Consider the following 17,511-nt stretch of genomic DNA (forward strand, 5'->3'; position numbering starts at 1 on the left):
ACGAATCCTCTACCCTACCCAGGACTTCCAGGATGCGCAGAGTGTCCTGGCTGGATGGGTCAGGATGTCACTGGTGGTTCCAGTCTGAACAGGAGGTATAGAGGACAGGCAGGATAACTTTGAGGGTGGCAGCCTTGGTCTCGAGGGGCCTATGTTGCACCTCTGCTGCATCCAAAAATGTCTTGTAGGCACATGCAGGTTTGTCCGAGCCAGCAGAGACTTGACCTGGTAAATCTACACTCCACAACACACTTGCTGCCCCTGACTGAGGTGCAGTCTGACCACATTAACCTGGATAATAAGTTTATTTTCTTGATGCAGCAAATTACTTCAAGAGCATCAGCATATTATCGTGTCTAGTCTGTATCTGGACTGCAAATAATAGTAAGAATTATGGGGCAGATACAACAGAGTCAAGCAGGTACTGGGCAGTTCTCCATCCCTGGAGCCAAATCGTATGGCCTGTGATTGCCCAGCTATCTGCTCCCGCCTCACCGAAAAGGGCGGATAGATGCCAGCTGGGTGCCCGGGCAGGATCCACTGTTGGTGGCCCTGAAGGACGCCCAGCAGGATCGTGCAGCTGCTCTGGCTGGCTTTGGACCATGCTGACAATTTATCGACATGGGCTATTGTTTGCCATTGCTTGGGTCTCTGTCTTGACCCTGTCTCATTTAATAACCTAAACACTACCAAACTTGTCCTGCAAAGCTGAGCATCCCTGTGCCAGGATCCCTGGACTTCTCACCATAAGGCTAGAACAGACATGCCCTTATTCTACCCAGGTTTCTTATCCCTTGCCTATCTGACAAAATAGTATTTTGCTACCCCACAAGAACATCTTGAGAGTAAAGTTTTAACTTCTAAGTGTTTGCAATGTCTTCCCTTAAGTAGCAAGGAAGGGCAGTGTTACAGCACGTGGGTGCTACAGCAGTGGAAAATGGCAGAATGTTGCCTTAATGGCAGAATTTTGCCTTAAATTGTAGGAATCTGCTTCGGTGAGAAACAAATGCAGAAAAACATGACATCGGTCTTTTTTCTTTTCTTTTTTTTCTGGGAACGTAAAATTTTGTTACAAATAATATTGTTATAGCCATGCTTCTCTTCTGAATAAACCCTACTTTTTAATAGCAAACTCATGGAGGATATAGAAATGCTGGTTTCAGCAAGACTAGATACTGCCCACAAGACACTGCTGCTCTCTCTTTGCAGCTACTCCAGATTAGTATATAATGTTGAAAAATGGAGTTTATTTTGTCACCAAAAGATTTGAAAGAAAAACAGTACAATAATTTTTTTGGCTGACTTTTTTGGAGTTCTTTATTTTGGGGCTGGGAGGTGGGAGGAGAAGGGGTGAACCCACCCTGAAACCCAGGCTGCAGCGAATGAAGACCTACAGCCTGTCATTCCAATGCAAGCTTTTCCCACTCCCAGATTGCCTGTTTCTGTTGTGATAGATCTTCTTTTCATCTCCTTTCCCTTTTCCTTTCCTCCCTTCTTTCATCTTGGAATATTGATTCAGACCTAGGAAGCCAAGCAGCCTACAGCCAATGTTGCTAATATAAACCAGTCAATGAAGAAATAGGGGCTGTGGTTATAAACGGGGAATAATAAACAGGGGACTATAAAACACGATAAAAACCATGGAGGCTATGATTTCTTTCAACCTCTTCCATTTTCTATTGTTCCCGAAAGTAAGTTTAATACAGTCTAATTTCCAGTGCTGAAATGCAGAAGGAAAGTCAATCAGGGAAGCAGATAAAGATGTAACCATTAATATTAACAGTCCAGAACTATTAGCTTTCACTCCTTCAGAACAGAAAGCAATCCCGAGTGCCCAGGCTGGCCTGCCTCCCACCAAATTTAGAGATTTATCCTTCAATGTCCTTTGTACTTTTTATGTTTTGACGGCACTACATCTAGCAGCGAGCACCATCTGACCCGGGAAATGAGACGAAGGTATAGAAAAAAAAAGTTCCTGAGCAGGAGGTCAGCAAGATCAGCAGGACGCCTAAAGCATCTCTTAAGTAGCTCATAGGGGAGAAAAGCAACCCTAAGGACTTCAAACTCAATAGGGTCACACCATGGCAGCAAAATCCTGATGATTAATTGCAGCAAACCTCAGCAAAGGAAATAAATGCAATTAAAAAAAGAACCAAAACAAAACAAAATTAAGAACCCATCAGGACCCTTGGAAGTCAGCAAGAGGCACCATAAACTATCGATCCGGCAATCACCCTATACACCAGCTGCCAGTTAGGCTGATTAGAAAAAAGAAAGGGAGGAGAGGAAAATCAGCTCTCTTAAATGATGCTAACAAAATAGAAAACACTCAGACATAAAACAGCCGGCTAAACAACCTCCAGAGGCAAGATCCCGCCTGGCAGCTGGCTCGGGCAGCATACTGTCTGCCCTCCCCTTAGACCCTTCTGCATGGTAACATTGATATAAGGTGTTTTAGTGACGGTATTAGTAACATCTATTATTATTATTAGTGATGATGACGAAGCCTTTATTATACTTTCTTTAACAAGTGGCAATGACAAGTGTGACTGCTATGTGAGTACATATCCACAAACAAATCAAAACCTACCCTCTTTTTATATACTGATCAAGTTAAGCTGTTAAGGTTTGGAGTCATGTAGATAGATGAGAAAGGAGAAATACAGAGTTATAATAGTAAGGTCTTATCTTTCCAAGCATAGGAAATTGGGATCTCCTAAGTCATTGCCCAGTTTCCTCCTATTGCAGGCAACTGAATCAGATCATCTCCTCCATGTGTTATTCAAGCTTCATCTTAAAAGTAACTGAGCTTTTTCCTTTCAATTACTTTTATGGAAAGCTGCTTGAGAATTTCATTGTTCACAAAAAAAAAAAAAAAAGTTTAATTTAAGTCTATATTAATTCATAGCCATTTGGCTTTGTAGAAGCCATACGCACTCTCACGGTTCAGGACAAACCTTCTCACTCACACAGATATTCCCTTTAGGTGGGTTACCCTCTGCGCCTCCCCCCTTCCACTCATTTCTCTTGCCTTGATCACAGAGGGGCGCAAATACCAGGCTGGTCGTCCACTGGTCTGATTCAGTAAAGAAGAGACTGGCTGGAGATACCTTCACCATCCACAGCCTGGGGTTAGAAACTGAACCACATCCATTGCAGCTGAGGGTAGCGATGTTCTTACAGCCAGCATGGTGGTCAAAGGATGTAAATGATGCAAGGGAGTGAGGAGGGATGATATTTCTTTATTAGACCAACTGATTATTTATAAGCAGGAGACAAGATTGCAGGTCTGAGATTGGAGCAGTAACCTTCAAAGCAAAGAACAATTGTTCGGAATTGAACTCTGTATCTTAATCAGCTAAACCACCTGAGAGATGGTTGGTACCTCTGAATAGGAGGGAAAGGCTGCTAGCAGAGAGAAGGGCAAAATCAAAAGTGTGCTTGGAACAAGAATTAGAAGAACAGTGTTAGATATACCTATGCTCATTTATTAAATTGAATTAGACTAAAAAAAAAAAGAAACCTATTTAAATTTTTCTCCAAGCTTGCTCAAAGATGATAGTGTACATGACTGGGCAATTACAAAGCCAAGCATGAGAAATTATATAAATTAGAAAAAAAAATACGCGAGGAGCATAGAACAAAGGAGTTAGAGGACAACAGTCTCCTGAAACCCAGAGGGAAAAAAATAAACTCTAGGAAAATGAGCTCAGTGAATTAATTAGAGTTGATAAAGAAAGCCACAAAAAAGGGTAAAGATAACAGAGAAAGAACAAGAAACACTGAAAGTAGAGCAGAGAGGTGTCAGGTCCCAATCCTGCAATTGTCTATATGCAACTAAAATGTTCTTCCCCACAGAATCTGCAATGATGTGATTGAAAAAAAAAAATTTGTGTCCATCAAAAGTAGGTTTTAAGTAAGTACAGGTGTTTGCTGTTGTACAGATAATTGCAGGATCAGGCCATTGGTAATTGCACAAAATGCCCCACCTCTGGCACGTGCCCTGTGGTCTTGGTGGCCCAGGTAGGTGCCAGGCCAGGAAGCATCCTCGTTAGAAACAGTTAGCTCCCAGAGCTGTGCAGACTTTTACAAAATAGCAGCTGGGTGCTTAGCTGGCAGGAAAAGGCAGTACGCTTCTGCTGGCACCCCTCCGATTTGCAGGGAGCCCTGGTGGGTTTATGCAGGTGGGTTTTGCACACCCCTGCCTAAAATCCTGTTCATATTTGCCCGCAAATGGAGTGGATTAAGAAGGAAAGAGGTCAGCTTTCAGACGATGGCTCTGATATTTACTGTGAAATGAAGCACACGTTTCATAGTCTAGACAAGACATTGTACCACAGAGAAGAAGCCTTTGGGCTTGGCTCTGAAGTCTTTATTTGGGAAAAATGCACTGATTTAGATAGCAATTCAGTTGAACGTTAACTTGTGGAAGACAGATCCCCTTTTTGGAGCCGCACTCTATTTAAAGCCTGAAAAAATACAATGCATTAATATTTTACCTCTCTGCCTCCTTAACGCAGAACTGTATTTTCTAACTATGCCCATATGGCCATTGTAAAGAATGTGAGTTCATTAGCCGGCTTTCACAGCTCCAGCTATCAAATCCAGGTTGCGATTTTATGGACCTACTAGATATAACATGATAACTCTGATGCGCTCTGCCAGCTTCAAGCTGATGCTATTCTTAAATAAAATTAAAAGCTGCATGGCAGAAGCAAGGCACAACAGATTTGCCAGCTGTTATTATGTTTATAGTGTGAATTCAGGGCCAAAAGCATCACACAGCATTATTTATAAATGTAAGTGGAAATTAAGTGTTTTTTTTTTTTTTTTTTTTTTTCCTGCTGAGGTATCATCCCTCCTTTTCATGCCTGTATGTCTGTCATTGCTTTGCTGGCATTGCTCTTAATGCTTATGTGATATTCCTGCCGTGACCAGCTGCAGAAATATTAAGGACACTTCTGCTGATAGCAATAATGGATTTCTTCTTTCATCCAAAGAACGAGGACTGGATTTTGGAAAGGAAAGATCAGCTCCTTGTCCGCAAAGGCTGTGTTTGAACGTACGTCGCTGAATTCACGGTGGAGCCAATCTGGGCCTTATAGTGGGGAGTAAACGGAGACCTCGACTCCAACCATTTGAAGGCTCACGGTCACCCTTTGCTGTGCTTGCTGCCTGCCTGCACCACGCTGCTCCGCGGACGCTTGCACCTACACCTTCAACAGCTGCATTACTGTTTGCAGAATTCATCTGAGGATAAACAAATATCCGTTGTGCGACGTGGATGATGGCAACACGTGAATTTCCCTATAAGCAGAATGGCAAACCAGAGTCAAACAGGACTCCATCCACGGCCTGACCGAGGCTGACTTTGGTCTGCATAAGTTGTGCTACGGGCTCTTTCTAAACTGTGAGATATAAGTGACAATAATAAAAGTTCCAGTGTGTTGCCTTTGCCACATATGCAACACCCATATCCTTTCAAACCAGCTTCTTTCATTGCTAAGAGTGAATTAAACCAGTGATTATTTTTTACTTTCAGGACACTTGACTTGCCTGGGTAAAGGCTCCAATATGAAATCTTTCAGTATTTCTGTTGAAAAGTGCATGCCCTATGCAGAAATGATCTGCTCCCGTCGAGGAGCTGTTTTTTTAAGGCTGGAATTCTACTGACCCTTCTTAAACCAAGGATTAATTTCATCTTTACTTTACTACAGCACGATGTACCTGCTCTGGTTTTCAACAGAGGTTGTGAATGCTGAGTGTTTTTGGAAGTCAGGCTAAACTGTAGTGGCTATGAATGCTGTTGAACTGCCAACACTTTCTCTCCAAAGAACAATAAAAACAGGTACATCACCCAGTCGCTGACCTGGCTATTATTTCTGTGACGGAGACCTTGGCTGCACGTCCACACGTGAAATCTGCTTTGTAGGAAAGGATCCTTAGAAAATGTAGATGTCCATGCAACAAAAGGAAGATCAATGTTCACCCAAATGTGCACAAAAGATGAAGAAAACTTTCCTGATAGATGCGTGAGCGAGGGGACATTGTTTACAGCATTATCCACTGAATTAATTTTATTTGCAGCATTAGCCCTATTTCTTCAGTGAAAAGACTTCCACATGACTTGCAGCGTGTTCTCATTTGTCTGTATGTCTTGTCAGGATCAGACTTAATTACCTTTCCTTTCAATGTTTTAAAAACTAACCTGCCCTCCAGTCTTGCATGAAACTTGTGTTGGCATGGTTACCCAACCCATTACTCCATGAGTATTGATTGTATTACTTGTATGGCTTGAAAGCCATAAATTCACTAACTAATACTATCAATTAAATTGAGAGTTGGAATTATACCATAAGGAATAGCTTCTAACTCTAGAAATCTTGCCCAAAATGAGAACTGGGAATCAGCTAATATAATCTTTATAATGGCTGTTGTAAGCTCTCCGTGTAAGAAATACTGAAGTGGAGGGGAGGCAGTGCTGACAAGCCGGCGCACAGACCTCACATTTAAATGCAGATGTTAGAGCAATGTGCAGAGAAAAAAAAAAAAATCCCTCAGCTGTTGGTATTTAGGAAAACGAGAACAAAGGAACTGTCATACAGAATCAGAGTAGAGGCAAATACGATGCCATATCCTCATTTTGACACTTGTGTCAAAGAGTCACACTGAAATGGGATAACCTACCTGTAAGACATATTGTTAAAAAAAAAAAAAAAAAAGAAAAAAAGCTTGAAACAGGGGCTTCCAGCACTGAAAGTTTAGTAAAAGGTCTCTCGAGCTAGAAAGGACCCTGTGCTCTCTGCATCAGACACGCTAACGTGGTTTGCAATGGCCAGCGATTTACACTTCCATAGGCAAGAAAAGGATGATGCTGGAGAAAGCAGTGCCGTGGAGCACATGTGCTGTGAACCTCTTCCCACAGCCCTGGTCGGCTATCCTCCCCTCCGACAGTCCCAGGACTCCCGACTCTTTCCTCCTGAGGTGCCAATTACAGCTGCTGGATGTTTCTTTTCTGCTTTCTGCTTTTGTTTTTCAGACTAGCACCTCATGAAACATCATCCTGAAGGGTGAAAGGCTAATGTTCTCATTGCACCACCATGTGTCAGCTCACAGCAAGATGCTACAGTGGAATTAACCCTCTGGTAAGACAGTTCCCAAGTGCAAGAGCCTTTGCTGCATAATCATTCTTGATTGCTATTTAGTGGTTGGAACAGAGAGCTGGTAATCAGGACTCCTGGGTCCTATTTTCAGCTCTGTCAGTCACTTCATCTGTGACCTTGGGCAAGCCACTTATCCTTACTCTCCCTGTCTATACCTCATCTTACCTCTCTGCAAGATGGCAATAGCCCTTGAAAGAAGCACTGCTGAAGCTGCGAAGGGCTTTGAGATCCCTGTGTGTCAGCTTCTGCTCTGTGCAACTAGTGGTGTATTACTAATATACTTAATTCTCACTCTGCCCGCTCCTCGCCCTTTGTAAAATCGTGAGGATTGCTGCATTGCAGAGCTGCCGACATGCAATCGGAGGCAGATGTACTCCCAGGAGCAGGGCTCGGAGAGGCATTGCCAAACAGCTTCAGGAAGCCCTGGTCCCTTCCAGCAGAAACCCAAGGTGGGCTGGAGCTCCAGCACGTCACTTGCAAGTGCACAAGAGACCATGCCACCCATAATACCCTCAGAGATATCTGCCCCTCTTCACTGCTCAGCACCTTGGGAAACTTTAGATCCCTTTTCCATGCAGGCACTTTGTAATCACATTGAACAAACACTGCCGTGGACCCTACGACCTCTCAGACCTCCCCACAGCTAGACCTCACAGAAGAGCTGGGAAGTCACAGCAGTCTTGGGCTGAACACAAAGTCCTACAGGTTGCTATTAGGCAGCTAATGGTAAATTTGATCCAGCCTCCCTGCATCCAACACCAATCTACTGCCTCACTTTGGAGGACATCTGTCTGGAGCAGCCTGGTCCTCAGGGGCTGCCCGGAGAGGGCTCTGGCTGCGTTGCGTTACCTTTTGTGCTCTCCACCGAGCTCCACATTGTGCTCTGGAGGCCAAATCTGTTATTGGACGTGGGTCCCTGAAGCTCCCCTCTCCTCTCCTCTCCAGCCCCACAAGAGATCAGAGGCAGTCTGGAGCAAATGTAGAGGCTGTATCTCGCTTCTCAGCTTGGCTGCTTTTGGGGTCAATAATATTTGCTCAAAAATTTTAAATCTGTGATGCTGCAAACCTGATGATGTGGTGTAAACTTTCAAATTGTGATGTTTCATATGCATGATGGTTTTAAATACTTATCCCTTTGGCAAATCAGAAACGATTAGCTGAAACAAATGTGTTGACCAGCAGGCCAGGGCTCTTATCCTATATCAGAAGCAGCCAAAACACTTGATTCACTGAAACATTTTGATAAGGCAATAGTTACTGAAGTGAAATTATAATGACTACATGAAAGACTAATAAGATACCATGGTAACTGAACTGCAGCAATTTATTATATTGTCAAATATTTTAATTTATTTTTCTTGAAAACTTGTAAAACATCTATTTTACAATATATTTCACTTTCCTCGTGGGATCCTATTAACATGCGGTATTTAAATGAGGGTTGTTATGAGTAGGAATCCCTTGAAGTCTCATGACTTGGCAAGTTTAGAATCTCCTTTTCTCCTGGGGGATTCGCTGAAGGCCCATTTGTGGAAATCAGCAATTAAAGGTTTCACAGGCAATTCCATAGTCTAACTTTAGGTCTCACCATCTGCTGCAGTATCTGACCTTTGGGACATGAGAGGATGGTTTTGCAAAGGGGCAGCTGAGCAATGCAGAAACCAACTGCAGTCAAAAGCTGAGGTCAATTTTCAACACACTTTTTAGGTGAATATTCTTTCAAGTGAATACCAGTTATACATCTTCCTCCTCATGGCAGCATCTGAGTATCTCCTGCAGCTGGCATTGCTCACATCATTGTCTCCTTCATCCTCTCCTCAAGAGGGAATGGAAGGGAAAGATGTTGCTTAGTGGAGCACAGAGCTTTGGTGAGGCTTGCTTTTAGACTTTGGACACTGGTTGGTGTTGATGTCATGGCAGGTGAGCTAAAGAAGTACGCTTTATGCTCAGCGCAGAAAGTAGCGAGGTTTGCGACGGCCTTCATTCCTGCAGAAAATCATCCTTCAGTTTGCATCAGCCTTCAAAAGGAAGGTGTCCTGCCTGAAGAGAGGACCTCTACCTTTACTGCAGAAAGTCATACTGATCTGAGAAATTAGCTAATCAATCTCAGCCCCCATCCAGGAACTTTAGCTGATATTTTAGCATCTTGGACCCAGACCATTATAATTTGAAGATAAGCTCTTGCCCTTAATTCAGTACTGACGGACGAGTGAAGAGTTAACAGGACTGAAGTTTGTCAGTTGATATGCAGAAGAACTGATAGCACAAGAGCTGACGTGCACAAAGCTGTTGAACAGAGGACTTAACAGGACTAAAGTCGTCTACCAACCGATATGCGCAAGGACTGATATGCGCAAGGCTGCGGAATGATTAACAAGACTGGAGAAGTGAAGTCTGCCACCTGGAATCTGCACGGACCCCCGGGGAGGGAAGAAGCAATACGGAGGTGTTGGGGTCTTGCTTCGCTAGCAGGGTCCTCCCAAGCAGACAAACAAACAGTCTTGTGATTGCAAAACTTGCTAAAAGTCAGCAAAAGCAGTGTTTGCCCAGAGCCCCAGCCGTATAAAAAGAGACTTGGGAGCTAGGAGAGTTTGAGCAGGGACGGGAACGTGACCTGATCATCCTCTCTGGCTGGACTGTGCGTATTCCCCCCCCTCCCCTTTTCCTGGGACGCTGGGTTAAGGTAACTCCTCGAGGTTGAGAGCCCTCTCACTAGGAGAGTGAACAAGAAAGCTTTCAAGTAGGGATAAGCAGTCCTTCCAATTAATAACGCAGTAATCGACGGTTTCAGGTTATCCTTTCTAAATTAGTAACTGATGGTTTTGTGTTATCCTTTCTAAATTAGTAATCGCATTATTTTAATGGATGTTACTAATCCAAGAACTTGTGTGAGGAAATAAACAACTTTTTTATTATTATTATATTACTGTCTCAGTTGTTGCTATCGAACCTTCATAGCATGACAGCGTGACAAGTACTCTGCAGATGTGTACTGAAGCAGTGGAGGGCAGGCTGAGGTATGTTATTTATTGATGTCTTGCACTAAAGCTCTTCCTTATTAATGAGTTCCTTAACGACTGATAGCTTGAATGCTACATTGCTGAAGTTCATAAAAGAGGTGGAAAAGGTATGTATAAGATGAAGTGGCATTTCCTTGTCAAATGGAGAGGACAGAAACTGTTTCAGATTTTCATCTGAAAAAAAAAGGCCACTTCTTGGACTCAGCAGACCAGTTTGTGCCTTTACCCAAACCACGCAAAATCATGGCCTCATACTTTCTGAGCGCTTGCCTCTTTTACTGAGGTTTGCTTTTAATCAGCTCTTTTGAGCCAAGCTATCTCCATGCAGATAGATTTTGGACAGGGTGGTGGAGAAAACAACCTTTATGGGCCTCGGAGACGAGGGACATAACTCTGGAGATACGTTTTTCTCTCCCTGTTCCTATTCCTACAGCTTTTCTGGCACTCCCACAAGTGGGCTGGTAATACCTCACGGCTGACAATGTGAAGGGCTGCAGGGAGGTCTAAAGTAATGAAAATGTTTACTAACAAGAGGAAATCATCCATCATTGCCACTATGGCTCTTTCAAGTCTGAATTCCAGCCGGAACCGAGAAAGTGCCAAGTACTAGATATTAGGTTCAGTTAGATGAGTTTGTACATAATTTTTTGACAGATTCTGCATGGACTTTACACAGGAATGGCAGGTGTGATTCAGGAGCAATTGCAGGGAAGAGCTGATGTACCAAGGGTAATTCTTTCAGCACTGGCCATGCTGTCATGTGGATGAAAAAGGAAAGAAAAGCTTCTTTTGTCAAATAACAAACATTTTCTGATCAGGAATGGCACCAGCTGCTCATGACTCTCTGCATCAGCTGGGAAAAGCAGGCTATTAATCACATGTGTTGGGTCAAGAATCCTCTAGGCTGCCCAGGACTTTTTGATGCTTCCTGACCTCAGAAAGCCTGCCTGTTTGACAAGAGGCTGTGGGCATGACCAGTGTTAGAGCATTTTGCCAAACACTTAGGAGAAAAGCGAGCACACAGCCATCGTGTTTTTTCCTAAGAACCAATCATGTCAAACAAATCTAATTTCCTTCTGTGGCAGGGTCATGGCCTTGGAGAGAAGGAAGAAGCAGGAGATGACTCCAAAAACATTTGGTAAGGCATTTAGCACTGTATTGCCTGACATCCTTAAAAGAAAGGATGGGGAGGATGGTTTGGTGTGCGGTCTGCCCAGGGTCTGCTCTAGCCTGGGGTGACTTCTGGAAAAGGCTATTAGAGAGTGACAATAATGTACCCCTGTGCGGTTTTACCTGCAATGCATATGCTTGAGAGAAGTCATAACGCAGGTGCTACCTTTTCAGTGCATCGTACAGCTGTGTGCTGGCTGAGACCTGTATCTCAACCCTCTGCTGTTTCAGCTGCAGAAGGTATTTTTACACTCTTGGTACCAAATGCAGTTTTGCCATTATTGCTGTCTCAGCACTACATGTGCTTTACCAGCATAGTAAAGAACAGTGTTCTTGTCACCAGGAAAATGGGTTTGTGCAAACCTGGCCTCAGAGGCCACACGTGGTCTGGGCTCTCGCGTGTCGCCGGAGCGGAGCCACATCCTCCTCCAACGTGCTATTGAGGCAACATAACGGTAGGCTTAACCTTGATGGGAGCGCTCCTCTCTTTAATTGCGCTCTCCTGCACGGTTAACGCTCCAGTAAAATAGCCAGGATTATTATCGCCCTTCCTTTTTACAGGTGGCACAGAGGCACAGCAAAGTTAAATGACTTGTTCAAGGTAATACAAAATCAGGCTGGAGCTACTATTCTGGCTCCTGCTCCTTTCCTCACCATGAAACGACCTTACGTGATGAATTCCACTCCTAATTTTGATGTAATATATCTATATACATATGTGTATATATATATATATATATATATACACACACACACATATATATATCAATTATGCCCTCCAGCATTTGGTCACAACATGACATCCCATATTCCAAGTAGTGAATCCTCTATTAAATGGTGAAATTTGCTTTACTACTGTGAACAAAGTTCCTCAACTTTTTTTTCCAACTGGTTACCTGCCTGGAAATGGCATTATTTTTTCTGTGGCTATAAAGTTTGTTTTATTTCCTGGAATAGTGGCATATACAGTTCATGGGGTTTTATGTATTCTTTTATAGAATGTTTCATGCTGTGAACCAGTTAGTGCATTATATTTTTGTCCCTCTTTTAGCAAAAAAGGACAGAAAAAATTAATGGTATGGAAAGACTTACCTTAAGATGATCTTCCTATAAAATGATGACTTTTTAAAAAAAATTTTTATTTTTTACCAAGGTTTCAAATATTTCACAGGATTGGTTACTAACCAAATCCAGGCCTTCGGCAAGGTGAATGTTATTTTCTCAACGCATTTTTAAAAAGTGCTTGGATTTTCTGATGTTTGGGTCCAAGATTAGATACGTTTAGATAAATGAGTATATTTGCAGTACTGAAGAATCACAGTGAGCATGCTTGAATTTCTTAAAATACTTCATTTAGATTTAAATGCAATTACCTCAGAGATCCTCATTAGGAATCTGTTTATTTATATAGCCTTGGTTACTGCAGCATTTGACCACCTCATAAATTTTTAATGAGAGAGAGAAAAATAGCAAAGAGGTAAATTAGGAAGAAAAAGGGAGAAAAAGCAAGACTTTGTAGCCTACTTCAAGGTATTTCTCTGGATTGTAGTCTTCTCTTGCAGAGCTCTTTGGAGAGCACTAGCTGGGCTCCTGGAGTGGACGGTTTTGCCTGGGAAGGGGCAAGCACCGAGTTTTGCAATGTGCCTGCCACCTTGACTCTGGGGCAGTGAAAGAACAGCCTGGATTTTGACACAGATGAAATTCAAACAGCTACCACAGACTCTTACTTAGCTGTGAAGTTTATACTAAGTCTAGTGTCAGATATATAAATTAACCCACCTGTAACAGATATAAACAACCACCTTTTTTTTGGAAATGCAGTGTGTACGGCACACAGAACCATTCCTTTCTGATGAAATATCTGCCAGCCATCCTGACGTACCCTCAGGACATGCTGTCAGCCTTCAGCATTGGCGATACTCAAAGCTCCAGCTAGGCAAATATGACCAGTTTGTTATTAGCAAAAAATAAAAGCAATACAAATAACAGAAAGTGCACTTCCAAGCTCTGACTCAAAGATGAATGCCTGAAGATGTTTATGTCCCACTTGCCTTTAATAAACAAACTAGCAAAAGCTTCTTGATCTTTCCTAACCTGGTTTAATTGACAAAACACCTGCTTTTTGTTTAACCAGGGTATTCCAAGAGCAGAAAACTTATTCTTTTATTTATGCTGTTGCCCCAACGATATCTTATTTTGAATAACAGTGGAGATGATGCTTCACACTAAAATATGAGCTAACTTAGCAGGAGTGAAAATAATGCTTCAGCTGTGTAGCACAGTTAAACCTCCCTGGCCATGAGTCGGAACTAATGGTGCCTATGCTGCCCCATGACTGCGGTAGGAGTTAGATGGGTTGTACCCAGGCTTTAGCTCGATACAGTCTGGTAGTATAGAGCATTGACTAATAGCCCCAGAATCATTTTATTTGCTTATAATTCTTCATGTCTCTTCTCCACGTGTCTGTCTTGTCCCAGTGAAGCACCTGTTCAACGCATGGTCTCCCTGGAGGAGGTGTTGGAGCCGGGTGCTGCTGGAGGTCACCGACCCTTCACAACCCACTGAGGTTCATGCTCAGACGGCGAGGGGCTGCTGGGGAGTAAGAGGGCTTTTGTGGGCTTGCTAGAGTAAAACGGATTGTTTTAAGGGAAAAAGAAAATTCATGATGATGGTCCCAGGCAAATGCATGTTTATCTCATATCCTATATTGGAGAAAAAAAACATTCAAGAGACACTCATGTTTCTTTTTGGATTGGCTCTGGGAATAACACACCCAAGAGAAAGCTGTCTGCAGGCAAGCTTAAATGAGCTCCTGATTTTTAACTTATTTATCTTTTAGTTTTCCACTTTTTCATTCAGTAGGCTAATTTGAGACCATTTTTCCTCCTTTCCCAAACTCTCCACTCCTCTTAAAAAAAAAAATCTTTGCACATAGTCATTATGTAAGGGGCTTACATTTCAGTGCTTGATTGAAAAAAAAATACCTAGGGGTAATTCTGGTTTGAAACAAGTTCACAGGAGAACTGCTTTCTATCAGTCACCCATTCAAACAAAATGAAAATTAAATGTGCATGAGAATTAAGCACTGGTTCCCTTAAACTGTCATTTTACAACTGTATACTTTAATTGGACTTTGCAGATAAATCCTTTTAAAAAGCTTAAAAATAGCATTGTCACCAGCCTAAAGCAGCTCATATTTTTGTTCCAAGCAGCTGAACAAACATGTTGAGTTTCTTCTTCCTCAGAGCTTTTTTAAATCCCACTCTACTCCTGAGGAGAGCCAGCATGTTACAGGCATGGATCAGGCAGAGCAGGTTCATGTGAATTGCAGACTGACTGCAAGGGGGTACACACGATTTCTTGCAGAAGGGAACAGACAGAACGTGCTTCATTTGATAAGGAAAAGCTTCAGTCCCTTTTCTGTTGCTGAAGTCACATGATGTCCAAAAAATTTCATTGCGTATAACAGCAATCTTCTGCCTCTTCAGCTGAATGAAGGTGTACTATCTATTTCTACGTGCTCTGCAGATTCCCGCAGTAGCCGCCACGAGGAAGCATTAGGTGGCCAAGGGAGACAAATCAAAGACACGGGGACACGCAGCAGGTGACATGAGTTTGCAGGGACTGCCACGGTTACCTTAACAAAACAGAGGAATATGAAAATGGAAGGGGCTTTCTGCATCACGGAGGCCGGGTCCAGGCATCATAGGCAAATAAAGAATCATAAACTTATTGATCTCCGTGTCACCAGAGGGGTAGGGTGGAAGGTTTCCTCTGCCCACCGCTCCTCCCGAAACACTACTCCAGAGCCTCCCTGCGATGGTGTACTGCTCTTGGCAGGGATCCAGCGCGCAGGGACTTTCTCTCCGCATCATTTTTTAACTCCGATAGTTGCAGCCGCTGGGGAATTCTTTTAAAAGGGCTGCTGGCTGACTCGCTGTCAGCAAAACAGCAAACAAAAGGGGTCGCGTCTAACAGGGTGAGTGCGCGCAAAGATCCCTTTGGAGCAACGCCATAAATCAAGAGTCAGGCTCTCTCCAGTCAGGGAAACAACAAAGCGAGCGAAAACCATCTCTAGCGTAAGGCACGAAGCTGCGGCATGGAAACACAGCTAATCCCTTGGTGCTGGGACAAGGGCTGCTAACTGGGCTGTAGGATGAGCTTGACGAGATGAGCCTGTCTGCAAGTATCAAAGCCTGAGTGCATCCCTCTGCTGCTCCTGCTCTCCCCATCATGCTCTCAGTGAGACTTCACGGAGAGCAATGCAACACATCCTATACCACGCTGCGGGTGCTTTGGTTTCTTTTCCTTCCTGCCCCCTCCTTTACTATTTATCCAAGTCTAATACAATACTGAGGATTCATTTGCATATTTTTTTCACCGTGCACTTCAACCAAAACACAGAAGCATTAATAATTTATGTTGTTTGCATCCAGTCCTCTTGAACATAACTTACTTCATTTTAATAGGCTGCAGTGTAAATGTCTATATCCGAGTTGGTATAGATGCTCTGCAACAGCAAGACAAATCCTTTCCTGGACGTGCCTATATCTCTTCAGTGACTAGAAGAGAAGTCTGGACAACCAGTCGGGACAGAGCAGTCCTAGTCCTGTGACTCCTCACCCTCTTCTTCAGCACAACCCTTCCTCATGGCCATTCTGGAAAGTTTGGGGTCTTGACAGGCAACAGATGGAGCCAGCCTATCCCTCTGCCTGCTGTTTTCCACCGGTTAATTCTGACAGTGCAGCCAAGCTTCTAGGAAATACAAATTTGAAAAAATATAATCTCTGTCCCATAACTTAATACCTTGCTAGCTCTTTGTAGTACACACAGCCTAAGGTTAGCTCTACAAAAAGGATCTAGCTTTGCAACACTGCATTTTTCACCCAGTTTTTAGACAGCTAGCCACTCAGAAAGAATCAAAAACCTAGAGTTAGGTGCTTGGGCTTACTATATGAATTACAGATCAGTTTAGGAACTATATATGAACCAGCAAAATGAATAGAAAATCGCATAAGCTATTCAGTAGGAAATGTCTAAATTGGTAACTTTTTACAGACACGAGCTTTTTGCTCAAGGCTGGAGAGAAATTTTCACGTGGTTAAAAACCCAGTCTTGCACACCTTAAGGGTCTTCAAAAACAGATTAGTCAGAGTCTTTGCAAATAGAACTGACTAGAAAATGGTAATGCTGTTTCTGCTGAGATGTCCTGAATTTCTACACTTGGTTTTCTTCCAAAACTGAAATAAGATTCTCAGAATGCAAATTACTGAAGATCAGAGTTCAGAACATTGCAACAGGAGAATTAGTTAGACGCTTCAATGAAATCAATGCATTCATTTTTGCAAGGTCAATTTAGCAACAAAACAAGAAAGTCAGAATGAAAAACAGAATGATAAAGTATTTCCTTTTGGTTTTGGATAATTTCAAAACTTTTTAAAAATTTTTTTCAAATAGAAGTATTCATATGGAATGTTTCAGCTTGGATGGAATAGCATTTTTTACTGATGTTTTTTCTTTTTTTTTTTTTCAACCATCCCTAGTTATAGGGAATATTGGCAAGCAGATTAGATGACCTAGTAGGACTTTTTAATATCTGACTTTGAAAATCCATGATTGATGACTATGTGAATTTGGCAGTTAGAGGGTTATCCTTCCATGATATCCAGTCTATTCAACCCCTCACTTCCAATCAAATGATCAATATCTCATTAGCTGACACCTATTTAACTCCAGAGCAACAAGGAATTGATGTCACCAGTAAGGAAGCACATAAGCACAGTCAGTAATGGTTGCAGGCCTTCCAACAAAAAGTGTAAAGACAGGGAATTTAACTTCTATGCAACAATTTACCTGTTATTTTGATGCTGTACCATCTTCCTAACAAAAACAGAATTTTCTTCAGTGAATTGTAATCCTTCAAACACCTTATTGTGACATTTGAAAATACCAGGAGGCTGATACTAACTAATTATTATTTGTAATACTTATTTGTTTACTCCTTCCCAACCCAACATAAGCTGTTTAACACCTCTTAAAACATTTTTCTCAAGCACTTTTCACTGATCAGAAGCACTCAGATTCCTTTTCTGTTTTTTAAATTGTTGCAATGAACTTACTTAGATGATCTGCATTCTGAGGTTTTTTTTCCTAATTAC

General features: G+C 42.4%; 1 long non-coding RNA gene across 1 annotated transcript; it reads left to right on the forward strand.

The window, feature by feature from the left end:
• The first annotated feature begins 10,112 nt into the window (after positions 1-10,112).
• On the forward strand, positions 10,113-13,994 carry LOC136995296 (uncharacterized). The gene is made up of 3 exons (XR_010886853.1): positions 10,113-10,180; positions 11,269-11,321; positions 13,836-13,994. It is a non-coding gene; the product is annotated as an uncharacterized lncRNA (long non-coding RNA).
• The last annotated feature ends 3,517 nt before the right edge of the window (positions 13,995-17,511 follow it).

This window comes from Apteryx mantelli, chromosome Z (assembly GCF_036417845.1).
Source record: "Apteryx mantelli isolate bAptMan1 chromosome Z, bAptMan1.hap1, whole genome shotgun sequence".
Classification (NCBI taxonomy): Eukaryota; Metazoa; Chordata; class Aves; order Apterygiformes; family Apterygidae; genus Apteryx; species Apteryx mantelli.